The following is a 21,374-nucleotide window of genomic DNA, read 5'->3' as shown; positions in this document are numbered from 1 at the left end:
AACGATATATATTTAGTGCTAATAGAGCAAATTAGGTATGTATCTATGTGTGTATATATATGTATGTATATGTGTATATATGATAGATGATATAATCAAGTTTTTAATCAAAATCTGTATAATACAATATCATTTATCTTAAGAAGACATGGGAATTCCCTGGCGGTCCAGTGCTTAGGACTCCATGTTTTCACTGCCAAGGGCACGGGTTCAGTCCCTGGTCAGGGAACTAAGATCCCACAAGCCATGTGGTATGGCCAAAAAAAAAAAAGGAAACAAAAAGAAGACGTAAAGTATTTGTTTGAGGCTTTACAATAGTTTTTAAGAGCTAACTCTGGGGAACAGAACAGGGAGTGGAATAAGGTGTGCTTTTATTTTACATACTCCTATTGATCTTGGGTGGCCTAGGCCTGCAGAGGCTTGAAGCAGGGTTTCGGTTCCCGCCAGTGATTGAGGTTGGGTCACAGTGGTGAGAGCACCGAATCCTAGCCACTGGACCTGTGACAAGGCCCTGGCCCTACGGCTTTGCAGAAAAAGAATTCCCACAGACGCAGAAAGTAGTGAAACAAGTAAAGTATTTATTAGGGAAAAAAGAAATACTGTACGTGTGGACAGACACACAGGCGGGTTCAGAGAGAGAGTCACACCCTCGTGGCAGTTTGAATCACTTTTATGGGGCATTTCTTCCAGGTTTCTTTTGGCCAATCATTTTGATTTGCCTGGTTCAAAGTCCATATTTGGTATAGCTCAGGATTTTCCCATGTGTGCACACACATCTTAGCCAAGATGGAGTCTACTGAAGAGGTCTATGGGTAGTGAGCATCAGCTGACATCAGTTAGCATCCCTCCCCTTTTGACCTCCAAGGAGCCTTTCTGTGCATGTGTAGTCGGGACTTGGAGAATGAGGAATATGTGGTTTCTTATCTTCTATCTGGGCAGGGCCCAGCCTCCTCTCTCAATTGTCCTGTTATTCCCGGCCCAGAGTATCGGTCGACAAGGAACAAACTCAAACCATTTGCCCTGGGGGCCCATCTATCACCTGCCTCAGTATAACTTTAAATTGTTAAAAAAAAAAAAAAAAGATTTAATAATTATAAATATGCATACTTTAAGTGCAAAATATTGAGTAGATACGACAAATAGTTTAAGAAACAGTGAATGGTATGTTTATGGTTATATTTATTGTGGTAGACATGTAGACTGCATTCATTTGTCAAAAGTCATGAATTTATATACTTAAAATTTGTGAATGATATGTAAATCGTACTTCAATAAGCATAAAAAATAAAGGCACTAAAAGAATTGGATTGGGGCTTCCCTGGTGGCGCAGTGGTTGAGAGTCCGCCTGCCGATGTAGGGGACACAGGTTCGTGCCCTGGTCCGGGAAGATCCCACATGCCACGGAGCGGCTGGGCCCGTGAGCCATGGCCGCTGAGCCTGCTCCGCAACGGGAGAAGCCACAACAGTGAGGCCCGCGTACCGCAAAAAAAAAAAAAAAAAAAAAAGAATTGGATTGATAATCAAGAGATGTGAGTTTTATTCATAATTCTAGCACTCTGTTATTTTTGACAAGTTATTCAAACTCTCTGGGTCTCAGTTTTCTCATCTGTAAAGAGTTAGACTGGGTGAGAGCTCAGATGTCTCATCCCTAACATCCTGAAAATACAGAAAATATCCCACAGGCTGTCAGTGGTTTTCTATCAAAAAAGAATAATAAACATACATATTTATTATATGTGTGTATATTTATATACATACAGATACACATCCAAATGATATTTGCTTTGAGAAACTTATAAAATGGGTATCCTGTATAAAATTCATGAAGTACTAGTAGAACCTTAAAATCAATCATGAAATGAATAATTATCCCTTAAGAGTTTTCTACAGCACTTGTAGTTGTGGAAGTCTTGATATGCTTCCATTCTGTAAACGTGCTAATGAACTGAGATTTTCTCAAATGGGATCATTTAGGCTCACGTTTAAGTACAGGATTCAGTTAAAAGAGAATAGTTATTGTTTACAAGTGCCTAGTGGACAGCCAGGCTCTGAATAAGGTACTTTTCAAATGTAATCTCATCTAAACCTTACAGCAGCCCTAAGAAGGAGATATTACTATTCATTTTACAGACAAGAAAATTGGGACTCAAGAGGTTAAGTAATTTGTCCAAAGCCAGCAAGAGGCGGAGCCAGTTTTCCAACTCAGGTCTGCCTGACTCCAAAGTCCATGCTCCTTCCATCCCAACCTATTCTGTAGACCTTTCTCACTGACTTAATTAATATTGATATTCCTCTTATGATAATAATCCTAACTTATCTTAACTAATTTCTCATATCCCAATGTGGTCAAAACCAGCAAAATCACTTAGAGAATGAAGGTGATTTTCCAAAAAAGTTTAAAATACAGTCTTACTTAAAATCATCTTATTTTTTAAAAATATTATATTTTATATAAAAATATATAAATATATATGCATATGCACTGGCATTAGTAGGAAGCATCATTATTTAGGGTATAAATAATTTCCTTTATATTCTGTCTTTCCCATGTATTTTTCTAAAAAGAGTTGAAAAAGAGCTTCCTCCCCTGAACACTAGCTGCTGAAGAACATTTGAGTCAAAGTTTCTTTCTGAGTCTCAGTCATACTCAGAGGAACCCCAAAGTAGTTTCTTTTCTTCCTTAAGTTTCTTTTGAAGGATACTTCATTTGTAATCAGTATTACTTAGCATGCAACTAGTATATCAGGATTGCAAAGCTTTTTACAATTATTGCCTAATACATTCTTCCAGAAGCTTCTGGGGAGACCAACATTTTACAGAAAAGCAAAACGAGATGTAGATATGTTAATTTACTTGGCCAGAGTGATGCAGTGACTTTGCACAGATACAGCCAAGGGAGAGTCCTGGGTCACTAGGACAGAAACTCTGCTGTTTGAATAACAACATTTCATAGTTACATTCATCCTATAATTGCAGAAAGCCCACTTCACTTTACAAATGAATCAGTGACAGAGATGCCTTAAAAAAAAATCTAGAGTTCCCAATTTACTTCCTAGAACTGACTCACCTTCGTTCCAGTTACCTTTCAAGTGTTTGCCCTTGAATTAATTGATAAAAGACTTTAGCTCTTCATTCTTATCTTTACTTTTTGCACTGATTTCAAAATGAGAGACACAATGCTAATTTATGTCCGACAGACTTCCTTGTCACCGTTTTGGCTTGCTCTTACAAATTTCTGTATTAACATACAGCTTGATGCTAAATAGGTGTGAGAGAGAAGCTGCAGCTCTCCCCATAAACAGAAGTCCTCCTGTATTTGACTTCTAGCCATATCCACCTGAACACTGGTTCCTGTTATTAAATCAATATTTTTTGATTCATTTTACTGTTCATTCTTGGCAAGAGGAGCTTCCGTCTTTTAACCTTTCTCATGACTAAGCTGAATGTTTCTTTGGTTTGGATGAAAAATTATACAGTTAAGAGAAGGTAGTAAATCTTTGCTATATGGCTAATAAATAAGACCGTCGTTTTTTTTTTAAAAATAAATTTATTTATTTATTTTTGGCTGTGTTGGGTCTTCGTTTCTGTGCAAGGGCTTTCTCTAGTTGCGGCAAGCAGGGGCCACTCTTCATTGCGGTGCGTGGGCCTCTCACTGTCGTGGCCTCTCTGGTTGTGGAGCACAGGCTCCAGATGCGCAGGCTCAGCAGTTGTGGCTCACAGGCCCAGTTGCTCCGTGCATGTGGGATCTTCCCAGACCAGGTCTCGAACCCTGCATTGGCAGGCAGATTCTCAACCACTGCACCACCAGGGAAGCCCCTTGTGGTATTTTATATCTGATTTCATGATGCTTTGAATTTGTAGTTAATAAGTAGACTCTCCAGCAACATATTATAAATGAAATGCCAACTTTATTTAAAATTTTATGTTAGGTCATATAATAACTTGACAATTATTTTGATAGCTACAAAGGAAATGAAACACCAGCAGAATTTATTTAAGAAGGTGTGTCATTGTGTACATTTAGAATCAGAAAAATAAAACTCCAGTTATGGAAGCACTAGTATGTTTTATTAGGTAAAATCTGAACAATAATCTTTAGATGGATTTATTAATAATTTTACAGATATTTATTAACTTCTCTGAAGTACTATTTAGAAATTTTGGAAGACAATTTCATTACTTGACAAATATTGGCAGCCCCTTTTGTAGTTGATTTTTTTCTGAACCATCCTTTAAGAATGTTTTCTTAAAATTCATTATGATTATATTTTGTTTAACTAGCTTTATTTAATCTTTTGAATTAAATTACCTCTTTAAAAATATTTATGTAAGTTCAGGTTTCTTGAGAAATCCAGAATGAGTGGAAATAAATTTATGTAGCTGAGAAACTTAACATATGTATCTAAAATGTACATAAACATAAATTCAAAATTTTCTGTTGGACAAATCCAGTGTGATGTACTTTAGTCTTTAGAGAATTAATTGAGAAAAAATCGAATTAGTAAAATGATGTTTCTGCCATCAGATTAATTAATTGACTCATCTCTTGGCAGAGGAAGTGAGGCTGTCCACATGAAGTAGTCACTGGACTGGAGACCCAGAATGACTGGGTGCAAATCCTGGCTCTCTTGATGACGAGTCACTGATGTCTGTGTATTGGCTCCTCACCCATAAAATGTTATAATGATATTTTTAGACTTAGGTGAACGGTGAAGAATATTTCATCAAGTGCTTATAAAATGCTTTGAAGGTTAAAAGTTCTGAATGTTATTCGATCACAATATACAGAGTAGATATTAAAAAACTGCTCACTCATTACTGTCATGTTTGAATGGATTTCCTAGGATTGAGAAACTTACTTAGCTAAATATAGAGCCCAGTTGCTGGTGTTTGGAGGGAAATGCTATGTTAGACTCACTTAGCAATGACAGTATGTCAGTCTCTGACATAGTGTGGATATAGAATTACATACTCTAGTTGACTTTACTTATTCTAGTTTCTTTGAAACTGTTCCTCTAGAGATTTCATAATTTTAGCTTAAAATTATTTATCTTAATATTGCCTTTGGTCCCAACCAATCCTTAAGGGCATATTTGCTTGAACCCAATCATTCCACTACATATTGGTGTAGCTATGACTCTCTTATTACCAATGCTCTGATTATCGTGTCACTGATTGCTGGAAGCTCCAGGTTTTGAGCTGACCTGGATTTTACTGTCTTCTCAATAGGTGACAGTCCTGGGAATGACTTTCCTCTCTAAGCTACTTGTTACAGAAATACCTTCATTAATAGCCCTTTTGAGAAGTTCCAAAGTAAAACAAGCAAATGAACAAACATAAAATCTCAAAATCCTGAACATTAGAAGGCTCATAAAACTACGTGATCATTAAAGTCTCTTCTAGGTCCAAAAGGCTGTAATTATAAAACTTAGGAAAAAAAGAAGTCCTCCCACCCAGTGGGTGATACACAAGGTTGACCTGCTGCTGCTGCGGTTTCTTCACTGTTCATGAGGATGTGTGTGTGGAGGGGAGACCAGAGGAGCAAACAGCAACGCTGCCCACAAAGGCAGACCACAGGAGGCGCTGGGGCAGGAAACAGTTTTACTTCCTGGTGGGAGAAAGCCACAGGGCCTAGGCTGGGGGGAGGCAGTGAGGCACCTGGGTCACAAATTTAAGGAGACACCCGCTCTCTCAGGCAGCCTGAGAGTAAGGCTGAATTTGGTACCCCAGGAGTCTGGCCCTGAGAAAAGGGCTTAACAAGGTCTGTTCCAGGAAAAAAACAAGCAGCCACAAACCTGGGAATCTTGAAGCTGGCAGCGTGAGCTGGAGAAGCCAATCAAATCCATTGAAGAGCTAAACTGAGAAGTCCTTTGTTTTCTGTTATGTACAGTCTCTGGCCTCGGGCACTAAATTCCTACAGTTTCACAACCCTAATTTCCTGCTCTCCCAGGAGCACCCACAAAGAGGAAGGGACAGTTAATTCTGGGGAATCGATATGGGGACAGCAGGGGAGAAATAAGGTGTGAAAAAAAAACAAACAAACAAGAAAGGTCAGAATAAATTATGTACACAAAGTGTCCTGGGCTCCTCCTGGGTCCATGTTCCCTCTGCTGGGCTAGGTGTGGGGCCTTGAAGGAGGCCTCCCTGCCAAATGGCTTTAAAGCCCTGGCTGCACTTTGAGGGACCCTTTCACCCTCTTGGTAGTTACTGCTCCCTTTGCGCAGTCTGGAGTAGCCAGAGCTATGTTTTCATTTCACAAAACTGAACTTAAAAAGCTATCACTGGGGCTTCCCTGGTGTCACAGAGGTTAAGAATCCGCCTGCCAATGCAGGGGACACAGGTTCGAGCCCTGGTCAGGGAAGATCCCACATGCCGCGGAGCAACTAGGCCCATGCGCCACAACTACTGAGCCTGCGCTCTAGAGCCTGTGAGCCACGACTACAGAGCCCATGTGCCACAACTACTGAAGCCCGTGTGCCTAGAGCCCGTGCTCTGCGGCAAGAGAAGCCACCGCAATGAGAAGCCCGTGCACTGCAGTGAAGAGTAGCCCCTGCCCGCTGCAACTAGAGAAAGCCTGCGTGCGAAGACCCAACGCAGCCAAAAATAAATTAATTAATTAATTAATTCTAGAAAAAAAACTATCACTGAACTTAAGTTGTTATTTCAAGCTTCTTTTCTGCCTGATAGTGGAAATATAGTTCAGTAGACTGCAGATAAGCTTATATCTGAGGTTTTTTCATCATTTCTGGTAAATTCCATGAATTCAGAACTCCCCTCCCCCACCCCACCCCATCTCCCCAGAGTGGCATCTAAGTTCTAGGGGACACAAGGTGAAGTGTCAGGTTCACCAGTGCCCCTTTCGGTTGACACTCACTGCTCATGTCCACATTCCCATGGTCCCCAGTCATCAGCCCTGCTATAGCAGCTCCTTATCTTGACTGCGGTGATCCTCCCTGAGCCACGTCTCCACCTCTCTTAGGGATTGGGAAACTTGGATGTCCTCCAGTGCCACTCTGGAGACTTGGGGGGCTGTCTTAGACACATCTGGTTGCTACTTCTACCTGTTCCTGTTTACCTTGGTCCCATCTGAGAAGTGAACACAGGTCCTTCTGCTCTCAGATCCCCAAACCTCTTTGAGGATTCTGTCAGTCATCGTGACTCCCCCCCACCCCCCCTGCCCCTGGGACCTCAGCCATATCTTGAGCCGCTCTCCCTTGCTCTCTTATTTGACCCTCTCTCTCTTCAGCTTGGAGATTATCTAACACTACAGTATCTACTAGTCATATGTGGTTACTGAGCTCTTACAATGTAGCCAGTCCAAAATGAGATGTACCCAAAGTGAAAATGCACACCAATTTCAAAGACTTAGTTTCAAGGAAATATTGTAAAATATCTCATTAATATTTTTAGTATAGCTTACATACATGTTGAAATTATAATGTTTTGGATATGTTGAATTAAATATAAGATAGTGTTACAATTAATTTCACTCTTTCTTTGTACTATAAAAAATGTAGCTACTAGAAAATTTAAATTGCATTGTATTTCTTTTGGACAAGGTAACTGTATTTGGAGATAAGACCTTTAAGGAGGTAATTAGTGTTTAATGAGGTCATAAGGGTGGGGGTCTAATCCAATAGGATTGGTGGCCATATAAGAAAGGAAGAAACATCAGGAAGGCACAGACAGAAGAAAGACCAGGTAAGGACATAGTGAGAAGGCATCAGTTTGCAAGCCAGGAATAGAGGCTTCACAAGAAACTAACCCTGCTGGCACATTGATCTGGGACTTGCAGCCTCCAGAACTGTGGGAAAATCAGTTTCTGTCTATGGTATTCTGTTATATGGTACCCAGTCTATGGTATTCTGTTATGGCAGCCCTAGCAGACTAATACAGGAAGGATAACTCATTCTGATATCATGTCTTCTTTAAAAATCAAATGTTTATGGCATTAGTTTTATCTTTTGATCCTTAAAAACCCTTTCTCTTAATCTACTGTCTGTGCCAGGAATTTTTAAAATCTAGTTTGAAACTCAAGAGCTGAGTGAAAATGGACTCTTTAGTTCTCTGTTCTCTGTTGTGCCTTCCTTCCCCAAGGCCATAGAAGGAGTTACCCTCTGCTGCCTGAAGTTGAGGAAGAGGTCACAGAACAAATGGGAAGTATGGAAAATGAAAAATATATGGTTTATACCATAATATCAATCTGCTATAGCAGTTATTTAGTACTTTTCCCCCTTTCCCCATTTTATCAAGTTTTGGAAGGATCTGATTTCGTTTATTTGGTCATTCATTAATTTGTTCCATATTTGTTGCCTACAAATTTATTATGTATATTTCAGTGTGAATAGCTTTCAGATGGCATTTGCATTAAAAATTTCAGATCTTTAATTTAATAATGAAAGATATTATATACTGTTAAAGAAATTGAAAGTATCACAGAAAGGGCACGGTAATGGTGGAGAGAAATGGCTAAAGGTACTAAAACCCTGTTGTCCATGTCATTATAGCTCAGAAAATTTTGTTAGTTATGGAGGAAACCTTGTTGTCCACCCTCAGCACAGATCCTACTTTGCTAGAATTCCTATAATTCCTGATGTAATGCACATGGCACACACAGGGTCAGTCTTGGCTTCCAACCAGTGGTCACTGGGGGACAGTGGAAGGCCAGAAAGCCAACTCTTGTACTTGGATGGACACAGGTGGCTTCTCCCATCCTTTGTATTTTTCTGATTCACCAGGCATAACTGGGTCTTACTGCTCATCTCACTGCATTATGAATATATGTTTACCTCTCTGTGAACCTCTGGAGAGCAGGACATTATAACTTTTATTTCTGAATATTCCTTTGCTCAATACCATGTATATAATATAGTAGATGCACAATAAAAGTTTTTGGAATGAAACAAAATGAATGCACGACTCCAACAAGTTCTGCCCTCAAATCCTCACTTCAGACTTTCTCTTACCTCTTATCTCTGCTGGCCTGGACACAGAACAAGCATCCCCCTCCAGCTCCTTTAATCTTAAACAACCCCTCCTCTTCTTCATAAAAACAAATTATTTTAAAAACTGTTGAATTACCTAAGTACTACATGAAAATATTATCAATATAACATGATAAAATAACACAAAGCGACTGTAAAAGCCCATAACCACTCCATGGTAATCTCCTCCATTGCATAGCAGTGTGGGAATAGCTTCCACCCCCTTTCCCATGTATTTTTATATATGCATTATCTATCTACTAAAATAGATATATAAGTGTATACTAATATATATTAATATACATATTTAAACTAAATAACTTTATGCTGTTGTGTACGGCTCGGCAACTTGCTTTTTTTTTTTCCACTGAATTGACTGATATCCTTTTATGTCACTATGCATACATCTTCCTTCTAGCTGCTGCATTCTTTTAGCTGCTGCAAGCATTCTGTAGCACAGAGGAACCAAAATACATTTAAAATATATTTAACTTCTCTATTGATGATCATATAGTCCATTTGCAATTTTTCACTGTTATAAACAATGAACATCCATTTATTTACATGCTTCTTTGGATACATGTGCAAGTGTTTTTTAATGATAGATCCTTAGAGATTGACTTGCTAGGTTCAAGGGTACATGTAGGTTCTGGGGAATATCCTGAGGAAGAGGCTTTCTTGGCCATTTGCCATACAATGTTTCCTTGCTTGTAAACCAAATAGATGTGCTAAAATGTACTAGGGCAGAGTGACACAACAAGACTCAGACTGTACGTGTCCAAGGAGATAATATATGTAAGTTGTATGACCATGGATAGAAACCATATGATGTCCTTTAACTTCCCTTTGACATCCTGTGGCTACCTTCTTCCACAGCATAGCAGTATGGAAAATATCCTTCCGAGCCCTTTCCCATGCATTTGCATTGTGTCTTGAAGATTTTTTCATCCCTGCTACTTTGTGATACCTCTGTCAATGAACAGGGGAAGCTGCCTTCAGTACTGCCAATGAGAAAGGAAATGTTGTTATAAGTCATTACTGTCTATAATCTTGCTCAAGAAGGGGAAGGTGAGTCATATCAAGAGAATCAGTCATCAGGTAGGTCATAGCCAAGGTAATAGATCTCAAGACTTGTATCTGTTCCACGGACACAGTTCAACAGTTAATGTGGAAAACCTTACTGAGTGGTGAGAAATCAGAGTGAGTACTATCTGAACACTTAATATTATCTTGAGAAGGAAATAAAGTGATTTCTCTGAAAAACTTTTCTGGTATCTGTCTCTTGGAGTTCAGAACTTTTTCACTCACTGACTTATATAAAGAAAATATTAATTGCTGAGGATTTGTCAGGAGTGGGTATATCCTCTAACCATTAGTTCAAAATTCCCCAAAATAATATATTTAAAATTTTAATAGATATATTGCCAAACTACCCTCCAAAAGGCAGGTATCAATTTGTACTCCCTCAATAGTGATTCAGTCTAACATACTATCAATTGTCATCTGATGGGTGAAAAATGGTATCTTACTATTTTAAGATACTATTTTAAGGTCTCTGGTGACCAGTGACATCCAGCATAATTTTACGTAATATTTGACCATTTGTATATCCTCTTATGAATTGTCTGTTCATGTCCTTTGCTCATTTTCTAATTCATCTGTGTGTCTTTTTTATTGACTTGCATGAATTCATTATGTATTATGTATATGAAACTTTCATTATACATTATTAATATTTTCTATAGCTCTTTTGGTCTTTTGATTTTGTTTAAGGTGTTTGCATACAAAAATGTTAAATGCTTATTCAGTTAAATATATTAATCAATATTAATTCTTTATAGGCTTTATAATTTTGGGAATTTTAGCTTAAGAAGGCCATATATCACCAATGTTATTAACATGTTCTTCAACATTTTCTTCTAATATTTTAATATTCTTAAATATGTCTTTAACTAAAATTCTAAAATATGAGTACATTCTTACTAAAAATTTGAAGAATTTCTAGAAATATGATGAACTAGGTCTTAAGTAAAATCCTTCCCAGTATAGCACATGTAAAAATGCCATATAAAATATCAAAACAAACAAAAACTTTTTATGTATGTTCATCTGAGGCTGAGCTGGTGAGAAATTAAGGGAATTTTTCAGAGGCTGGGGAAAAAGAAAGCAAAATCTGTAGGGTTAGGCAAAGCCCTGAGTGTTTATGTGATCATTAGTGGTCAACGGCCCAAGTTTTAATGGGCTTAATGTACCACGGCTGAAAAGAAAACTGGGGTCCAAAGCAAGGTGGGAGCTAGAATAGGGTACCTTCAAGGATGACTCTTTCAGTGGCTGAATTAGAAAAATCCCACCCAACAGAGTGTTAGTGGTGATATTTGCCAATCTCACTTGGACTCTCGGCAGAGCTGAACAAAGAAGAAAAAGGCCTGAGGATTCTTAATCATAAGCCTACTTTCACATGTGTTTAGAACCGGAATTCATACTATCTGTACATTCCGAAAAAGCCCCAACCCAAAAATGTAGTTGGGAGTATCTAATATGTAAAGGAAAAAAATCCAAACCCTCCTCAAAAGAATACTTGTTACATTCAAATCTACATATACATTTTCAAGGAATATGACTTTAGATGCATGAGGAAATAGCAGAAGTAACACACTGCAGAGTCAAGCATTAAAATCTTCAAATAGTGGAATGGTCTGGTATAGAATAAAATATAAGTGTTTTAATGTATTTAAAGAAAAACTTTAAAAGATTATTAGAAGAATGCCAAACTATAAGCTATCAGAATTGGCCAGATTTGAAAAAGAACCAAATAGAATTTCTACATATTAAAAATATAATAATTGAAATTAGAAATTTAATGGAAAGCTTAAAGAGTAGATTAGGCACATTTGAAGAGACAATACATGACAGATTGGAGGAAATTACAACAAATTCAGAAGAAGACAAAGAATGAAACTACAAAAGAAATATTAAGAGACATAGAGGACACAGAGAGAGAAGTTCCAACACACTGCAGTTCCATGAGGAGACAACAAAGATGAAGGGAGAAATTATACTATTCAAAGAGATAATGTCTGAGAAATCCTGAAATTTGAGGAGAGAATTTCTTCTTTTTTTTTTTTTAACATCTTTATTGGAGTATAATTTCTTTACAATGGTGTGTTAGTTTCTGCTGTATAACCAAGTGAATCAGCTATATGTATACATATATCCCCATATTCCCTCCCTCTTGCGTCATCCACCCACCCTCCATATCCCACCCCTCTAGGTGGTCACAAAGCACTGAGCTGATCTCCCTGTGCAATGCAGCTGCTTCCCACTAGCTATATATTTTACATTTGGTAGGTATATATATGTCAGTGCTACACTCTCACTTCGTCCTAGATTACCCTTCCCCCTACAGTGTCCTCAAGTCCATTCTCTATGTCTGCAACTTTATTCTTGTCCTGCCCCTATGTTCTTCAGAGAATTTCTTCTTTCCTAGTGATGAGAAATACCAATACACAGATTCAGAAAACAGAAAGAATTGCAAACAATAAATAAAACAAAACCCAGGGCTTCCCTGGTGGCGCAGTGGTTGGGAGTCCGCCTGCCGATGCAGGGCACATGGGTTCGTGCCCCGGTCCGGGAGGATCCCACATGCCGCGGAGCGGCTGGGCCCGTGAGCCATGGCCGCTGAGCCTGCGCGTCTGGAGCCTGTGCTCCGCAACGGGAGAGGCCACAACACTGAGAGGGCCGCGTACCGCAAAAAAAAAAAAAAATCCACACTTAGCCATATTATAGTGAAATTTTAAAATACCCAAAGCAAGGAGACTATATTAGAAGCATCTAGAGAAAAAGACAGTGTTATCTATAAAGGAACTGTATTTAAAATGATAGATTTTCCCACTGCAACAAAGGAAGCCAGAAGACAGTGGAATGGTAGGTACATTTAATGTGCTGAGAGAAGATAAATGTCAAAATATACTATTATATACAGCAAATTATCTTTCAAACTGAGGTTAAAATAAAGTTAATTTCTGATGGAAAAAATTGAGAGCTTTTATTACAGCAAAGCCTTATTCTAAGATCTTCTAGAGAACGTACTTCAGGAAGAGGGATAATAAGCACAGGAGAAAGTCTGAGTGTAAGAAGAAATGGTGAGCAAAGAATATGGTAAACATGTAGATAAATCTAAGCAAACATTTACTGAATAAACCAATGATAGTGTTCACTTTGACGGTTAAAAAAGTTAAGCTAGACACACCTAGACAACAATAGAATGTATAATGAAAGGGTGGTAAAGGGAGTTAAAACATTCTAAGGTTCTTTTTTTTCCTAAATGTGGATAACCACATTGATTATTCTTCAGACATTAAGTTAAATATAAATGTTAAAATTTCTAAGGTAACTATATTCATTCATATGAATTGCTATATAGCAAATTCCCACAAATTTAGCAGCTCAGAATAATATATATTTCTGTTTCTCAGCTTCTGTGGGTCAGGATGTCAGGCATGGCATAGTGGAATCCTTTGCTCAGGGTCTCACAAGGCTGCAGTCAAAGTGTTGGCCAGGCTGGGATTCTCATCTGGAGCTCAGAGTCCTTTCCCAGCTCATTCAGGTTACTGACAGAATTCAGTTTCTTGTGGTTGTAGGCCAGAGGCCTCAGCTACCAGTGGCTGCCCACTAGGCAGGTCACAATATGACTGCTTGTGTTTCTCCAGGCCAGCAAGATAAATCTGCTGCTTCAAATTTCCCTTTTCTGGAAGGGCCCAGTCCCTCTTAAGGGTTCTCCTGATTAGGTCAAGCTCACCCAGGGTAAATTCCCTTTTGATCAAATCAAAATCAACTAAAGTGGAACCTAACTATACTTTCAAAATTCCTTCACCTTTGCCATATGACTTAATCAAGACAGTAATATCCATTATATTCACAGTCCCACCCACACTCATGGAAAGGGAATTACAAATGACAGGATGGGAGTTTTGGGGGACTATCTCAGAATTCTGCCTACCTCAGTAACCATTAAAAAGTACAGTCAGATTCCATACTTTCCAAACCAATAAAGGTGAAAAAAGAATAAGGGAAAGAAAAAGTGTACTCAACTAGAACAAAGAAAAGAGTGAAAACATTGAAAAGTGGGGTAAACAGAAAATATAAAAATAAAATGATAAATAAATCACAATCAGTATCAAGAAACTACATTCTTCTAATGTAGTCAAAAAGTGTCAATTGAATTTTTAAAAGTTCAACTCTTTGCTATTAAGAAGAGACACATCTCACCAAAAGAACACAGAAAGGTTGAAAGGAAGGCAAGTAAACACTAACCAAAAGGAAACTGAGATGGCTATATTAGAAACAGACAAATTCAACTTCAAGAAAAAAAATATTACTAGAGGGCTTCCCTGGTGGCGCAGTGGTTGAGAGTCCGCCTGCCGATGTAGGGGACATGGGTTCGTGCCCCGGTCCAGGAAGATCCCACATGCCGCAGAGCGGCTGGGCCTGTGAGCCATGGCCGCTGAGCCTGCGCGTCCAGGGCCTGTGCTCCGCAACGGGAGAGGCCACAACAGTGAGAGGCCCGCGTACCGGAAAAAAAAAAAAAATTACTAGAGATCAAATAGGTCACTACCTATTGAAAAAAAATTCAGTCCAATCACGAGATATAAAAATTTTACAACTGTCAGCACTAAAGATAGCATGCAAAAATCGTCAAAAGTTCCAAGAAGAAATGGTCATGTCACTGTTGAAGATTTTAACATTCTTCCTTCTTTGATCAATAGTTCGAGCAGACAAGATCTGAATAAACAATTATAAAACTTGGCCTAATAGATACAGAATATTGTACTCAATTATTAGAGAATACACTTTTTTTCCAAATGTATGTGGAACTTTGACAAAAAATGACCATGTACTAGGACATAAAGTATCTCAATAATTGTCCAAGAACCAGTATTTTTGACCACAATAAAATTAAGTTAGAAATAAATAATAAAATAATAACTTAAACTCCTATATATTTGCAAATTTAGAAAAATACTTCTAAATAACTGATGGATCAAAGAAAAAAATTATAATGGTAATTAGAAAAATGAGTAAAAAAATGTGTGGCATGCAATTAAAGTGATACTTTGGGGGAATTTACAGACTTAAATGCTTATATGGAAAAGAAAAAATGATAATAACTGATACTGAAAATAAATGGGAGGAGGGGGAGGAGGAGGGGGAGGGGTGGGGGCGGGGGAGGGGGGAGGAGGAGGAGGAGAAGAAGAAGAAGAAGAAGAAGAAAAGCAATGAATGCTTTTTTATTATAGGTATATCCTGTACAGTATTTGGAACATACTCATACTAAAAAGTTATTCATTGTTCACTTGAAATTCACACTTATCTAGGTGTCCTGTATTTTACCTGTCAACTCTAATGACAAGGTCTCAGCTTTTTAATTATCTTTCTTTACCCTAGTTTCTGGCTTGATACTGTCTATTTCTGAGTCTTTGAGGACTGATTCTGCTACATGAAGTAGGTTTCCCATTTTGGTTTCCCTCACTGACAGCTTATGATTCAGCTTTCTCCAGTGTACAACTTTGATTTCTTAGTTTATTCTCTAGAAAAACTGGAAAGGAGAATGTCAGTGAGTGACAGTGGAAGTATCTGAGAAGTAGCTATGCAGACCTGGCACTCTGATCCTTCATCCTGAAACTGGCTCAAGTGTCCTCGCATGAAGCCGGGCAAGTCTCATGTGACCTATATTAGGGTGACCATATAGCCTAGTTATTCCAGGACTGTCCTGTTTACACGTGTTTTCTGGTATATTCATTACTGGCACCCCCTCCACTTTCAAAACGGTCCAGGATGATAAATGATGTGGGCACCCCAGGCACGAGCCATGCTGCTGGACACTGACCTGCAGCCTCCCCTCCTCTTACTCTGCTGTCCTCACACTTCTCAACTCCACTTATGGAACTGCTTCCAGTTCCCTGGATACAATGTGTTATTTCACCCTCCTTTTTGATGACTTCTGTGCTTCCTTAAGGTTCTGTTACCTTATTTATAACAATATGCATGCCATGTATCTGTCTCCCTCATTAGACTACTACTTCCTTGAAAATGGAGACTGTTTTGATTGCATACATATCACCAGTGTCTTGCATTAAATCCAGATATAGTATGTGCTCAATACAAGCTTGATGAATAAAGCGTATCAAAATTATATATGTACATAAACAAAGACAGAAAGAAAACAGACAAAAGTAAATTCCTAGTCACATTACATTTTTAAATGTTTCAGATGATTTAAAATTTTCTTAATATTGTTTTTATAATAAAATACTTTTTTAAATAGCAAGATTGTAATGTAGAGTATTTTTTAAATATATATATTTTTAAATGGTTCAACCCTCAGTTACTTCTTAAAGGGTGAATCTGTTATTCTGTTCACAGCAAATAGTGCTTGCCATTTCATGTGTACCCAATAAATATTGAATGAATAATCACAGGTTTATTGTGAGTTAGAAGAGAAATGAGAGGCTGTAAAGAATGGAGACCTTAAAATAATTTTAAAAAGAATTTGCATACCTATGCAAACCTATGATTTGGATCACTGTCATGAAAAGGAACCAGTTCAGTTCATGGTGGTCAGGTTGCATGGCCCAGTTCTTTGGGGTCCCCTTGCCACTGGCTGCGCAGACAGAGGATACTGAGAGCTTCACATGTAGCTGGGGCCAAAGATATCTGCGTCATCTGTCCTTATATAAATGCCTGTCTTCACCAAGGCAAATGAGTGAATGCCCCTTCCAAGTTCCAGACACAGCCCTCAGACGGTTCTTCTGTTCATTTTAATTGTATTGTATTGTATCCTTGTTCATTTTAATCTTATTTGGGAGAAGGGGGATAACAACGTTGGGGTGCTGGAGAAGGGGTTCAGCACACAGTGCTTTATTCTGCCAAGGGAATACAGTACTCTGATGGTAATCACCAAATTGTTCTTTGTCTGGAAAAGGCTAAGAGTTGCAGGGTTTTTTTTTCTTAACATCTTTATTGGAGTATAATTAATTGCTTTAAAATGGTGTGTTAGTTTCTGCTTTATAACAAAGCGAATCAGCTATACATATACATATATGTATATCCCCATATCCCCTCCCTCTTGCATCTCCCTCCCACCCTTCCTATCCCACCCCTGTAGGTGGTCACAAAGCACTGAGCTGATCTCCCTGTGCTATGTGGCTGCTTCCCACTAGCTATCTATTTTACATTTGGTAGTGTATATATGTCAATGTCACTCTTTCATTTCGTCCCAGCTTACCCTTCCCCCTCCCCGTGTCCTCAAGTCCATTCTCCACGTCTGCGTCTTTATTCCTGTCCTGCCCCTAGGTTCTCCAGAACCAAGAGTTGCAGGTAATTTTTTTCTCCCAGTTTTATTGATACATAACTGACATACAGTACTGTACAAGTTTAAGGTGTGCAGCATAATGGTTTGACTTACATATGTCATGAAATGATTATCATGATAAGTAAGAATTGCAGGTATTTTTAAATGTTAGCTAACATACAAAACTTGTGAGAGGAGAGGAAGAAAATTCACATCAATCATGTGCCAGGTTCTGTGATATGTGTTTTCACATTTATTATATGTAATATAATAAGCTATCACAACATCCCTGGTTTTGTCACCACTCAGCACTTAGTAAGTGCCAGAGGCTAGATCTGAACTCAGATCCAGTGGTCTACCCATATGCTCCACATTTGGTGATGTGCATGAAAGTTCTGGTTCTGCCCTGGGAAAAAAACGGCACTTGGAAAAGCTTCGTGGATTGGAATATCATTTTTCACAGCACCAAAGAATCTCAACTAGGATAATGAGTACCTGTTGTTCTCATTACATGTTCGAGAACACAGTATATTTCTGACAACTGAGGGTAGAAATGCTTGAGGTCTAGAATTTTTACTTGCAACAAAAATGGAAAATTAAAAATTAAGCCTGGTTTCACTGGTATATACGTGGATGTTTTCAATTTGTGACTCACTGAGCTGTACATTTATGATTTTTGCATTTTTCTCTATGTATGTTATACTTCCATTTTCCAAAAGTTCATTTTCAAAAAGACCAAACAAAAAGTTATTATAGGAAAAACAGGCATGTTCCAAGTCTGCATAAACTAAGCAAGTCACACAATGACCTCCCCATTCTTTCTTCTTTAGTTATAAAAAATAAAGTTAATTGAATAAGTTGCCACTTCCTTCCAAGAGATGAGTTTCTATACCTTTATTTCGTCAGTACATGGTTGAGTTTCTAAGTAAGGGCTTTTTACCTCCCATCTCCAAGGTAAGAAGTTTAAAAAAAATGTTTCTTTCATTCCTGCATTTTAAAACAAATTTCCTATGATACCACAGAGCTTGCCAGTAACTCTCTCACAATCCTGCCTTTATTTGCATAATCTCGGAATGATTCACAGAAAACAAACACCTTCCTTCCCTCAGGTTTGGCCAGGACAAATGAATCCATAAATGTTGTAAGACAGCAGGACAGGATGTTGAAACATTTGTAGAATTTTTCAGGAAAATTAACATTGAGAAAGAAATTACTCCCTTTTACAGAAGAGAGAGTCATATTTTCATTTGGATATAATATTCATCCAGAATTTAACCCCTCATCTGGTTGACTATCCTGAAAACAACGTATAATTGATCAAATGGGAAACAGAGTGAAGGCATATATATGTATGATTACCCTCATTATAGACAAAACAAATTAAAGTATTACCCCAGTATGGATAGTGGATCTCATAAAGACTGTATCAAGTTTAAAATGAAATAAATGTTAAACCTTTTCTTTTAAAATTCAATTTATTGAAAGTCCAGAGATGGATGGAGAAGAGCCCACGTGGTAGTGCACAGTCCCTAAATTCATCTTGGGAAATATGGTCTTACCACATGTGTAAGCTGAATTATTCTCTACATTACTGCAGACTGCAGCCTAGTTTGATTAGCTTATTTCAATTATATTCTTTTTTTCTACATGTTATTTTGAACATTTTCAAACCTACAGGAGAGTTTAGTACAGTGAACACCCAAAACCCCTCACATAAACTACCAATTGCTGACCTTTGCCATATTTCTGATGTGTGTGTGTGTGTGTGTGTGCGCGCGCGCGCACGCGCGCGCACACTGAACCAATTAAAATTAACTTGCTGATATCACCCCTAAGTACTTTAACATATATCTCTTTAGAGCAAGGACATCCTCTTACATAACTACAATATCATCACTGCACTCAAGAAATTTAGCATTGGACTTCCCTGGTGACGCAGTGGTTAAGAATCTGCCTTCCAATGCAGGGGACATGGGTTCGATCCCTGGTCTGGGAAGATCCCACACGCCGTAGAGCAACTAAGCCTGTGTGCCACAACTACTGAGCCCGAGCGCCACAACTACTGAAGCCCGCCTGTTCTAGGGCTGGCATGCCGCAACTACTGAGCCCATGTGCTGCAACTACTGAAGCCCGTGCGCCTAGAGCCTGTGCTCCACAACAAGAGAAGACACTGCAATGAGAAGCCCACGCACCGCAAAGAAGAGTAGCCCCCACTTGCTGCAACTAGAGGAAGCCTGCACACAGCAACGAAGACCCAATGCAGCCAAAATAAATTTTTAAAAATTAAAAAAAAAAGAAATTTAGCATTGATAAATATCATCTAATATATAGTTCATATATATAATAATATATGAATAATCATCATCAAATGTCCCCAATTATAGTAATAATCAATTTTTTTGAACAAAGGATCCAATCACGTATCTTAAATATATCTTAATTTAGATCATTCTTCTTCTGTTCCTTTTTTTTCTTCTGTCTTTCATGGCATGGACATATTTTAGAGTTCAGGTCTGTTGTCTTGTAGCATGTCCTACAATCAAGATTTGTCTGATGGTTTTCTCATGATAGTTAAACGTGTTTATAGTAAAAAACAAACCCACTACATGTGCATACTTGTATCCTGTTGTTTTTCCATATACATTCTATGTTTTCCCATTTCTGAGACTCTGCTCACACAGACCATCTCTTTAATAAATACCCTTCCCCTACCCTATCTCTAGAAGGCCTGGTTTGAGGTTGAACCTTCTCTAAGGTGATCTCCCTGATGCCCTCCATCCTGAAGTAATCTTTGAATTTCTAGAATATGTTAGCTTTTTTCTTCTTATAGCATTTATATTTTTTAAAACTTTGTATTATTATTTTTATTCACATATCTTTAAACTTCTCCCCAATGAAAGCCACCTAAGGGAAGGTCTAGTTTATCTTTGTGTCCTCCCTGGAATCTAGCACATGGTAGTTCACACAGTAGGCAATCAATATATACATTTGCTGAATAAATGGATGGATGAATAAATGAATGAAAATGCTATCTCTGGTTTCTGAGATACAGGGAGTTGGTTAAGAATTTAATAGTTTTTTAAAGGTTTACATAATTTCTTAATAAGTGTACTTTCTACACCCAGAATAGTCTACTTAATTTAAAAAATAAAATTTTAGTTTTAATAAAAATAAAACATGTATATTTTATGCCTTTATGCCTTTATGCCTTTATGCCTTTATGCCTTATACAGCTCTTTTAAAAATCAACTTGCTGGGACTTCCCTGGTGGTCCAGTGGCTGGGAGTCTGTGCTCCCAATGCAGGGGGCCGGGGTTCAATCCCCGGTCAGGGAACTAGATCCCACATGCTGCAACTAAGAGTTCGCAAGCCGCAACTAAAGATCCTGCATGCCCCAACGAGGATCCCGTGTGCCGCGGCTAAGACCCGGCACAGCCAAATTAAAATATATATATATATATATATATTTTTTTTTTAAGTTTAAAAAAAATTAAAATCAACTTGCTAAGCATTGAGGGAAGGCTTTCAGTCTGGAGAGTTTATTCTTTAGCTTTGAAAAATAGTCTTATATTGTTTCTTTGATAATTTCCTCTTTGCGTATTTTCTGTTCTTTCTGGAATAAAGTCCTATAAGTCAGACTTTGAAATGTCTGGATTTTCTTCTAACCTATTATTGATCTTTTTAAATTTTGGAAACCATGTTTTTAATTTTCAAGAGTTCTGTTTTTGTTTTTTGAGTGGCTTTTTAAATAGCATCCATTTCTTGTTTTATGGATGCAATATCTTTGCAAATCTCTATGGAAATATTAATTAGAACTTATTGAACATTTTCTTCTGTTCCCTGCATTACCTCTGTTAAAGCTTTCTTTAAACCTTCTTATTTTTATCTTGGTCTTTCATTATATTAGAGGCATGTTATGTACTAAGTATGAAAACCTCTGTACACTGAAAGCTGACTGGGAACTCCATGTACATGGGTGAGGTTTGCCAACTGCCAGGTTGGCTATAGGTTAATTAAATGTTGAATTAGGCATTATGAGGT

Source organism: Delphinus delphis, chromosome 4 (assembly GCF_949987515.2).
Source record: "Delphinus delphis chromosome 4, mDelDel1.2, whole genome shotgun sequence".
In the NCBI taxonomy this organism is placed as follows: Eukaryota; Metazoa; Chordata; class Mammalia; order Artiodactyla; family Delphinidae; genus Delphinus; species Delphinus delphis.
The sequence above is the reverse complement of the archived record's forward strand: the minus strand, read 5'-3'. Positions refer to the sequence as shown.